Below are 9,692 nucleotides of genomic sequence, written 5' to 3' on the forward strand. Positions count from 1 at the left end.
TTTTTTTTTTTTTTTTTTTTTTTTGCGGTACGCGGGCCTCTCACTGTGGTGGCCTCCCCCGTTGAGGAGCACAGGCTCTGGATGCACAGGCTCAGCAGCCATGGCTCACGGGCCCAGCCGCTCCGCGGCACGTGGGATCTTCCCAGACCGGGGCACGAACCCGCGTCCCCTGCATCGGCAGGCGGACTCTCAACCACTGTGCCACCAGGAAAGCCCCAAAAGACATTTTTAAAGCAAAATATATTATTGTTATATCCAATTTGGGAATAAAGACTAGCCACATCAAAATGGGCTATATGTAAAGAAATGCTCGCCATGGCACTTTAAAACCTTCTCTTTGATATGGTATTTTACATACAAAACATAAATATAAACTTCCAAAATTAAAAAAAAATTCTCAGTTGATTTCGTAACAGTTATGAAAGCAAATTTTGTCTATTTTTGATTGCTAAAACATGTTAAATTTCAACCTACATTTTCGTACGTATTGTCACTAAACCAACATCATCTGTCATTTGAAAGTTTGTCTGAAATGTATTTTTTATGAAATAATTTATTTCAAGTAAATTAAATTGTGTGCCTTCACATGGTCAGTGTGAAAAGTTGCAATTCGCTTTTTTTCTTCCAGTTTTGTGGAGATATAATTGACATACAGCACTGTGTAAGTTTCAGGTTTACAGCATAATTTGACTTACATAAATCATGAAATGATCATCACAGTCAGTTTAGTGGACATCGATCATCTCACGTAGATACAAAATTGAAGAAATAGAAAAAAAATTGTGTGTGATGAGAGCTCTTGGAATTTACTCTCGTAACAACTTTCAAACGTAACATACATCGATGCTCACTATGTTTATCACGTTGTACATTACACCCTAGGATTTACTTACAACTGGAAGTTTGTGGTACCTTTGACTGCCTTCCTTCAGTCCCCACTACCCTGCCTCTAGGAATCACATATCCGATCTCTTTTCCTATGAGTTTATTTGTTTTTCGGTTTTGGAGTATAATTGACCCTACAACACTATGTTAATTCCTGTTACACAACGTAGTGATTTTTTTCTGTAGATTTCAGAATGATCACCACAATAATTCTAGTTAGGAACTTTACCATACAAAAACATTACTTAGTTGTTGACTATATTCCCCATACTGTATATTTCATCCCCATGATTCATTTCTTTTGCAACTGGAAAATAATCCTCAGTCTCCCTTAGCTATTGCTTTCCTCCCCCTAACCCCCTCTCCTCTGGCAACCACCTGTTTATCCTCTGTATTTAAAACTCTATTTCTGTTTTATGTATGTTCATTTGTTTTCTTTTGTAGATTTCACATAAGTGAAAGCCTACAGTGTTTGTCTTTCTCTGACTTATTTCATTCAGCATAATTCCCTCTAGGTCCATCCATGTTGTTGCAAATGACAATATTTCATTCTTTTTATGGATGAATGATATTCCAGTGTACATATATATGACATCTTCTTTATCCATTCGTCTATTGTTGTGCACTTTGGTTGCTTCCACATCTTGGCTATTGTAAATAATGCTGCAGTGAACATAGGGGTGCATATATCCTTTCTAATTAGTGTTTTTGTTTTCTTCAGATAAATACCCAGGAGTGGAAATGTTGGATCATACGGTAATTCTATTTTTAATTTTTTGAGGAATTTCCATTCTGTTTTGTATAGTGGCTGCACCAATTTACATTCCCACCAACAGTACCTGAGGGTTCAGTTCCCTTTTCTTCACATCCTCTTCAACACTTGTTACTTGTTGTCTTTTTGATGCTAGCCATTCTGACAAGTATGAGGTTATATCTGATTGTGGCTTTGATTTGCATTTCCCTGATTATTAGTGATGTTGAGTATCTTTTCATGTGCCTGTTGGCTATCTGTATGTCTTCTTTGGAAAAATGTCTATTCAGATTCTCTGCCCATTTTCTAATAGAGTTGTTTTTGTATTTTGACGTTCAGTTGTATGAGTTCTTTGTATATTTTGGATATTAGCCACTTATCAGATATATTGTTTGCAAATATCTTCTCCCATTCAGTAGGTGATCTTTGTTTTGTTGATAGCAATTTGCTTTCATAGAATATGGATATTACTAAAAATTACAGTAAAGTGAAATTTATTTTTTCAGTTATACTTCTGTCTATAGCTAAAGTAAAAGATCTTATATCTTTTAATCATATATATTAAGTAAAAGATTTTTCTTAATACCATTTCTTATTCAATAGCCTGCAAAAATGATGAAAAGACTAAAAAATGCTAAGAGGGTTCAGAACATTAGACGTTGCCATGAATGTGATTCTTAAGTCAAAAAAGTTGAGAAATGACTCTTTAAAGTAACCCTCAGGAGTATCTTCTACACTAGAGGAGAATAATGAAATTCCATTAGTGGTTGTCATTCGGAGGGGGATCCTCATTACAATGATTTTACTTACTTTACTTTTTTGACATTTAAATTAATCCCACTGGTAAGTACTTTAAAAAATTCACATAAGCTCCTAAATATCTAGTTATGATCAATCTAAACTGACTGGAAAACACATGTAAAATAATAATCAATGACTCAGCATTGACCCAGAAAATATAAAGTTATGTTTAAGTTGCTCTGATGAAAATTTATTGAATTTTACCAACAATGATGGCTGGTATCTATGAGTTTTTTCTTCTGAACAAGTTTGTTAATTTAGTAAAATGCATCCAACACAGTTATGCAGTATTGGTTAGGATAAATTTCTCCCTTTCTGATTACCATAGCCTAGTAACATCATGTAGATACACTTTGTGTTGGTGCAAATTCCATAATTATCATGTAAGAGAGAGAAATAATGTCCTAAAAACAATGCACCAGTCATTCAGGAAATGGAAACCCATGTGAGGCAACTTCTTTCAAAATGGGTAGATTGTGACTAAGAGTTTGAAAGTTGGTCTTATGGAGAGCAGTGGCATTTTTTTTTTTCTCTATATTTGCAGGGCAGATGACAGTCACATGTGCTAAGCACTTCACTGAGCATACCCAAGGTGGTTTGCAACTGCAAGCATGTTAATTATATTTCCATCTATTTCTATGGCATTCCAGGAAGCATATCAGAATTTAAATGGGTAAGAGTCCTCCTGGATTTTATTACAGGGAGAATTTTAACCAATTCTTATACATAAGAGAAGAAAATTTTAAAAATATTTTATCACTTCAGCTATTATTAATTAGAATAACAATATATACTAAACCTAACAAGCCACGGTCACGCACCAGTCTGCTGAGATGCCAGAACAGAGAACAGCAGCCTAGGATGCCACAAAGTATGCCCTTGAAGATTTCAGATACTTGATGTTTAGTTTGTCAGGGCTGCTGTTCAAAGTGCCCAAACTAGGTGGCTTAAAGAACAGAACTGTATTGTCTCAGTTCTGGAGGAGGTCCAAAATCAAGGTGTTGGCAGGGTTGCTTCTTTCTGGAGGGCTCTGAGGGACAGATCTGTTCTAGGCCTCTCTTGGGGTTGTAGATGGTCTTCTCCCTGTGTCTTTTCACAGCATTTGTCCCTCTATGCATGTCTGTCTTTGTGTCCAAGTTTCCCCTTTTTATAAAGACACCAGTCATTGGATTAGGGCCCATCCTAATGACCTCATTTTAACTTGATTACCTGTGTAAAGATTGTCTCCCAATAAGGCCACATCCTAATGTTCTGGGCATTATGACTCCAACATATAATTTTTAGGATGGTCAACCCGTAACATTTGGAGCCAAAAATATGCTTGGAATAATAAAATTAGTCTCTGAGAAGATGGCAACATCTTGACTACACAGCTGTTTGCATCTCCCAGCCAACACCAACCAAGCAAGAGGATGAAGAAGCTTGCACAAGGAATAATTCTCACAGTGAATAGCTGACATTACACACACAATCTCCAATTATGAAAGATTTAGAAATAAATATGGGAATTGGGAGTGAGAAAGTTGGTTTGGGGAAAGACGTTGAAGTCAAACCTTAATCGATTTGATAAATGTAGAGAATTACCTTAAGTTATTTTTCGATGCCAGGCTCCCTTTGACCCAGGACCTCTCAGTACCCATTCCTCCCCAGACTGCCCCCAAAAGTGTAAATGCTAGCTGCACCTGTGTTTGCATATTTATAACTGCCATTCTTGTAATCTTCACAGTTTTTCATAATGAAAAATAGTTTTCATTCACATGTTTTTTTCCCATGCATTTTCTCTTCACCCTCTAAAACTGGGTGAAGAGAAAATTTTGATTAAAAATAATATAAAATACAGTACATCAAACATAGAAGCTGGTAAATTCAGAAGATTATAGGTTCTAAATATAAGGATACTTCCTTTTGGAAAATACTCTAACACTATTTCTTTCCAAGGATTGCACACACATACACTTTTTTTAAATGGAGGTAGCAAGGCTGTAGCTTGACATGATGTCCAGGAGCAGCTATACAGTTTGTGGGACCCAGTGTGACATGAAAATACAGGGCCCCTCGTTCACAAATTCTTAAGAATGGAAATATCAAAACAGTAGAGCATTAAACCAAGTGCAGGCCCTTCGAAGCACGGGGTCCTCCCTAAGCTCTTATACCCAAAGAATAATTTCACTTCGGTAGATTTTTCTCATTATATAATATAGACGATTATCTCAGAATTTAGGGAGGGACTAATAATTATTAGATAACTTAATGAAAAATTTGAAGCTTACATGAAGGGCAGGATGTGACCTCACGTTTGTACTCTTATCAGCGACTTTACTGTTGCTCTCTGTTTCCTTGTTCTCTCTTGCCTGCTCTCTGTCCTCTTATCTCCCTTCCCCCATCTAGCCACAGTAAGGAGTGGAAGCATGATCTCATGGGTCTGTGTACTTATGAGAGCATTGGTTTGTATTTTATTTTACTTTCTAAAGAAGTTGAGTCAATAAAAGAAAATAAACTCTGTATAGCAGTTCACAGAAATGGGTTTGACATACGTTACGAGCTTTGCTTTAGTCGCCTTAAAGATTTTAGACAAAAACAATGTTTCATGAGTAACAATTGTGTCTTCGTACAAGTGAAGTGGGACTTGTTAGTGGGATGGAGATAGGAAGCCAAATGGCTTGGATGATTTTTTGTTTAAATTTATACTTATTTTGTTAACGTCATGATGTTGGGTCACATAGAGATGCAGAGATTTGACCTCTAGAATTCCTTGGGAACTTGTTAAGCTAAAAGCAAACCTCTTGGGTCACAGTCAGCCGGTCTGTCACTGTATCTATTTGCCCTGGGGTCTTCTCTAAGCTGCAGCTCTTATTGGCAGCTGTCCCAAGGGTATTGGGAAAAGACTCTGCCCTTTCCGTGGTGTCACTTTCCTGTGAGATTGTATCTATTTAGCAGATGTGGAATAGCCCTGGAGAGGTAGGTAAAGAGGTGTGGGGAAAAAAAGATTGATGTATATAGTAACTGAATTTTAATAAGACTATTCAATATGAGATATTTGTATGATTTAAGAGTACTCGCATATATGGGTTCAGAAAAGTAAACTAATCTGATTTTGTTTCTATTTTAGGTGATATGAATGAGAATTTCTTTCAAATGTTTACTCTCTGGGACTGCGTTACTATAAAGTGTGCATCTGAGGGAGGAGAGCAGGGAAGAGACTTCTTGCAAAGAGGGGATGTGGAGGTCCCTCTGTTCTCTCTCAAGCTCCGGGTGGTTCCCAGGTGACAGGCACATCTTGAGGATGAGGAATTTGTGACTTCTCTGTCCCTGCTGCAGCATCACCTTCTAACACAGACTACGCTGGGCTTTAACTGCCTCATCCAACAAATGAAAAACGTGCTACCTGTCTTGCATGGATCAAACGACAGGATGTATATGAAAGTAATAAATCATCATCTATGTCATAAATACAAATAATGGAATTTTGTTGCGTGTAGCTAACTCAAATATTGATAACAACATATAGTACATACCCTAATGGGAAGGTAAGTATTAAAATATTTTCTGATTCTCTGCCAATTTTGGCCCAAGACCTCCGGTACCCTTTCATCCATCAGGCTGCCCTAAGAGCTAAAAATGATAGAAGCGTCACCGTCCCCACATTTATAACTGCCATTCCTGTTGCCTTCAGGATGTGAAACACAATTATACCATGTAAGGTTCACAGTCCTGACTAATTCCATCCCCTCCGAAATCACTGCAAAACATTATCTTTTTTTTAAATTTTATTTTGTATTAAAGTTGATTTACAACGCTGTGTAGCTACTGAGAAGAGGCCAGCACTTGTCTCTGGTACCATGGACTTAAGCCTGGGTCCTGAGGATGTGGGGAATGGGAGAATGGTGCTGTGATAGATACTGAAAGGACTGTTTCCACCAAACCCTCTGGAAGGGCATTTAGAGCAATGTTTTCCACTCATGTTCTGAAGTTTAACACCAAAGCTGGAGGAGAGATTCTTTTGTTTTCACATGGGACACAGATTGGATTGAGCCCCTGAAGGACGCCAGCCTTCTCAGCCTCGTCTGCCATCAAGATGACTTTCCAATTTCAGTAGCAGCCAAAACGTGTGGCACAAACGGCCAGAGGCTGGTGGGAGCACGCGGTGGACCCGACGTCCCAGCAGACAAGGCCAAAGGGGCGTAAGGCAAGAGGGGACTGTGAGAGGAGCCAGGCCACACAGCCACTGCCAGGCCTTCTCCTTGGCCGTGTGAGGATTCAGGGGCTCTCCAAGAAATGCCCTAATGATACCCTGATGCACGCGGAAGTCCCCTGGGAGTGGATGGGAACATCCGCGGAGGTGGAGTTTCTTTCTTTTAGGGTCATAGCATTTACAACCCCTAGGCTTGTGAAACCTGAGGAAGCGTGGGTTGTACCCATGTTGTCATTCAGTGAATTAGAGTCCCTTCAGGATTGAAGGGACTCTCCTTTAGTAAATGAGGCTACTTAAGCGAGTTGCTCTTACACTTTTAGGCTATCAGTGGGTGTTATCTGGCATGAGGAAGGGCATTGCCCTGTATGTTTCTTTCCGACACCATTTATCCTGTTTTCTTCCACCAACTTCTGCTCTGTACATGCATCAAAAGAACAATACAAAATGGTCATATATACCTTTTGCCCATTATTTGAAACTAATGTTTCTAACAATCATCACAAGTTGCACATTAACATTTTCTCAAAATATGACTCTGATGAAACTTGTTTTCTTTTGAAATACTCAACCCACTGATAGAGCTTTGAGTGTTTTGGGATAAAAATAGACAAAAAGATGTTTTTCATCTATGTTATGGGAGCATTTAGGAGACACCTACCCCCAAGAACTTGGGAATAGGGGAAAGAAGACTGCCTTTGGGCTATTAAACTAGTAAAGCCCACACAACCACTTCTGAAAAACAACCCAAGAATTTGTCTGCAATCATGTATCTGTATAACTTAGACTGCAGTCAGAATGAGCAGGAAATTTCTCAGGGCTCAGGGATCCAGGGCTACAACAGGAATGTAATTTAATAAGCAACAACCTAACCAATTGTGTCAAACCCCATTTGGGGGAAGACAGCAAACAGCTCTCTAGCTTCCTGAATGTTTAGCCAGCCTTGGGTTTAAAATTCTCTTTTAATTCTTCCAACATCCTGGTTAGGCAGGCATTATCATACCCATTTTACAGATGAGGAGACAAGAGGCTCTGAGAGATTATTTCACTCCCCCAAGTTGCTTTTTCTAAGTGACAGATCCAGAATGTTTTTTTTTTTTCCGGATGCGCAGGCTCAGCAGCCATGGCTCATGGGCCCAGCCGCTCCACGGCATGTGGGATCTTCCCAGACCGGGGCGCGAATCCGCATCCCCTGCATCGGCAGGCGGACTCTCAACCACTGCGCCACCAGGGAAGACCCGATCCAGAATTTTGATTCAAGTCTGTCTAAATCAGAGAACCTGGGTTACCAACTGTTAAGGCTATCTGTATCAGAATCCCCTAAACAAGAATTCTGGGTCACCCCCGTTATAATTCATTTGATCTTGGGGTAGAAAGAACATGGGAGATTAAAGAATTTAACTTTTCAAAGCTCAGTAAGACATTCTGCTGCTCATTAAGGCTTGGGAACCACTAACCCACAGGTTGAAAATATAAACTGTACCCATTCGAGCACGATTTAGGTGAGTAGTACCTGTCCAGCCTGGAAGGGGTCTACATTTGCAACAGATATGAACATTTATAGAGATGTAAATTATGATACCTCCAACACTATGAAACACTCCTGCTCAATTATGAATCCCCTTTGTTCTGCTTTTGGTTCACGAAACGTTATGAAAATGTGACTGCCCAAGTAGTTTGTCTTCCAGGAAAGAGTACTGACCTGCCACTCCAAACATTTCAGCACTTTTATTGAGCTAATCCAGCAGTCTCCCTGAGTGTGGTTATTGTGAATTCCCAATATTCACACAATCTGTGTGACAAAAGATCAGCCTGTAACTTTGAGAGCCAGACCCTGGACCTCAATGCATCCAAAAACACAAGTGCCACCTTGAATGTGTATCTGGGGGCAGCCCTGCTCTCTGAGGGCACGGGCAGGCTTTCCACTTATCCCTGCCACGGCTGGTGTTAGAATTTGGTGGGGAGAAAGGTCATCCACCCTACTGCAAACAAATGAACATAAAGAAATATTTACAAATTGGTAAACACTCAGTAAACTGGATAGCCTTCACTCAAATAAGTGCAGTGCAGTTGATTAAGTTGCTGCGCACTAAAATGCAGTCTTATCTTACTTAGCCTGGCTCCCTGAGTTATCCCCATTGTGACAAGAGTGCTAGATGGGGAGACACAGGCTTACAGAAAAGTTCTTAGTTAATTGTCATAGATGGACGGTCACACAGAGTGTGATTTTGTTAGTGTTTTGCTAATTTAACTCTAAAATGACTATATTATTTCCTCTATCTTTAAGTTATTGGGCATGGGGTATCTCACCATTGCCTCATATACTAAAAAAAGGTATATTAATGATTTGAGAATATTTGCCCTAACACTAAGAGGTGAAGTCCTACCAACATTAAGTTTTGTAGAAATTTTAACAATATTAAATTGTAGTTGATAAACGGGCTAGAAGGGTAATTGTTAGAAACTGTAGTTATGGGTAGTATTTATCAGGGCTAATGACAAGACCTTTATTCTTGCCTGTCTTTGGTGGAATCACTTAGATATGTTTTGGTGTTGACAACAACAATAACCAAAATCACAAAACCATGTTAAGTGTTCGCAAGTGTGGAAAACCATGTTAAGTGTTCGCAAGTGTGGAAAACCATCAGATCCTTCAGGCAAAGCAAATGCTTCACGAGCAAAGAAGAAACCAATTACATAGTATTTTCAAGAGGTGGTTTCAACTACATACAGAAAGTCGGGATGAGCAGAAGATGCGCAGGCAGCTATTTCTTTTCTTGACGCACCTGCTCAGAAGCTTCCCTGGCAACGCGCATCTGGGAGGCCAGCTTTGGCCCATGATCCATCCTTGCATTCCTCCCTTGGAGCAAGGTCTTAGGAGACAGGGTTGTGGAGTTGGTGGGGATGAAGGGGCAGGGTTGGAAGAGAGAGGGAAGCCGAGCATTGACGACTGTCATTGGGACCTAGGGTGACTGCCAAGTACCAAATCACCTGAGGTTTTCCCATTTGAATGAGGATTTGGGGGGGATTGGAAGTGTTTTTACTATGCGCCTACCTTCTGCCTTT

The 9,692-nt window shown here is 39.6% G+C and overlaps 1 pseudogene; it reads right to left on the reverse strand.

The window, feature by feature from the left end:
* Positions 1 to 9,472, reverse strand: part of LOC113617687 (ADP-ribosylation factor-like protein 16 pseudogene) — an 11,694-nt pseudogene extending 2,222 nt beyond the window's left edge.
* Between the last annotated feature and the right edge of the window lie 220 nt (positions 9,473 to 9,692).

This window comes from Aethalodelphis obliquidens, unplaced genomic scaffold (assembly GCF_003676395.1).
Source record: "Aethalodelphis obliquidens isolate GAN/ISIS:26980383/991018 unplaced genomic scaffold, ASM367639v1 scaffold4, whole genome shotgun sequence".
Classification (NCBI taxonomy): domain Eukaryota; kingdom Metazoa; phylum Chordata; class Mammalia; order Artiodactyla; family Delphinidae; genus Aethalodelphis; species Aethalodelphis obliquidens.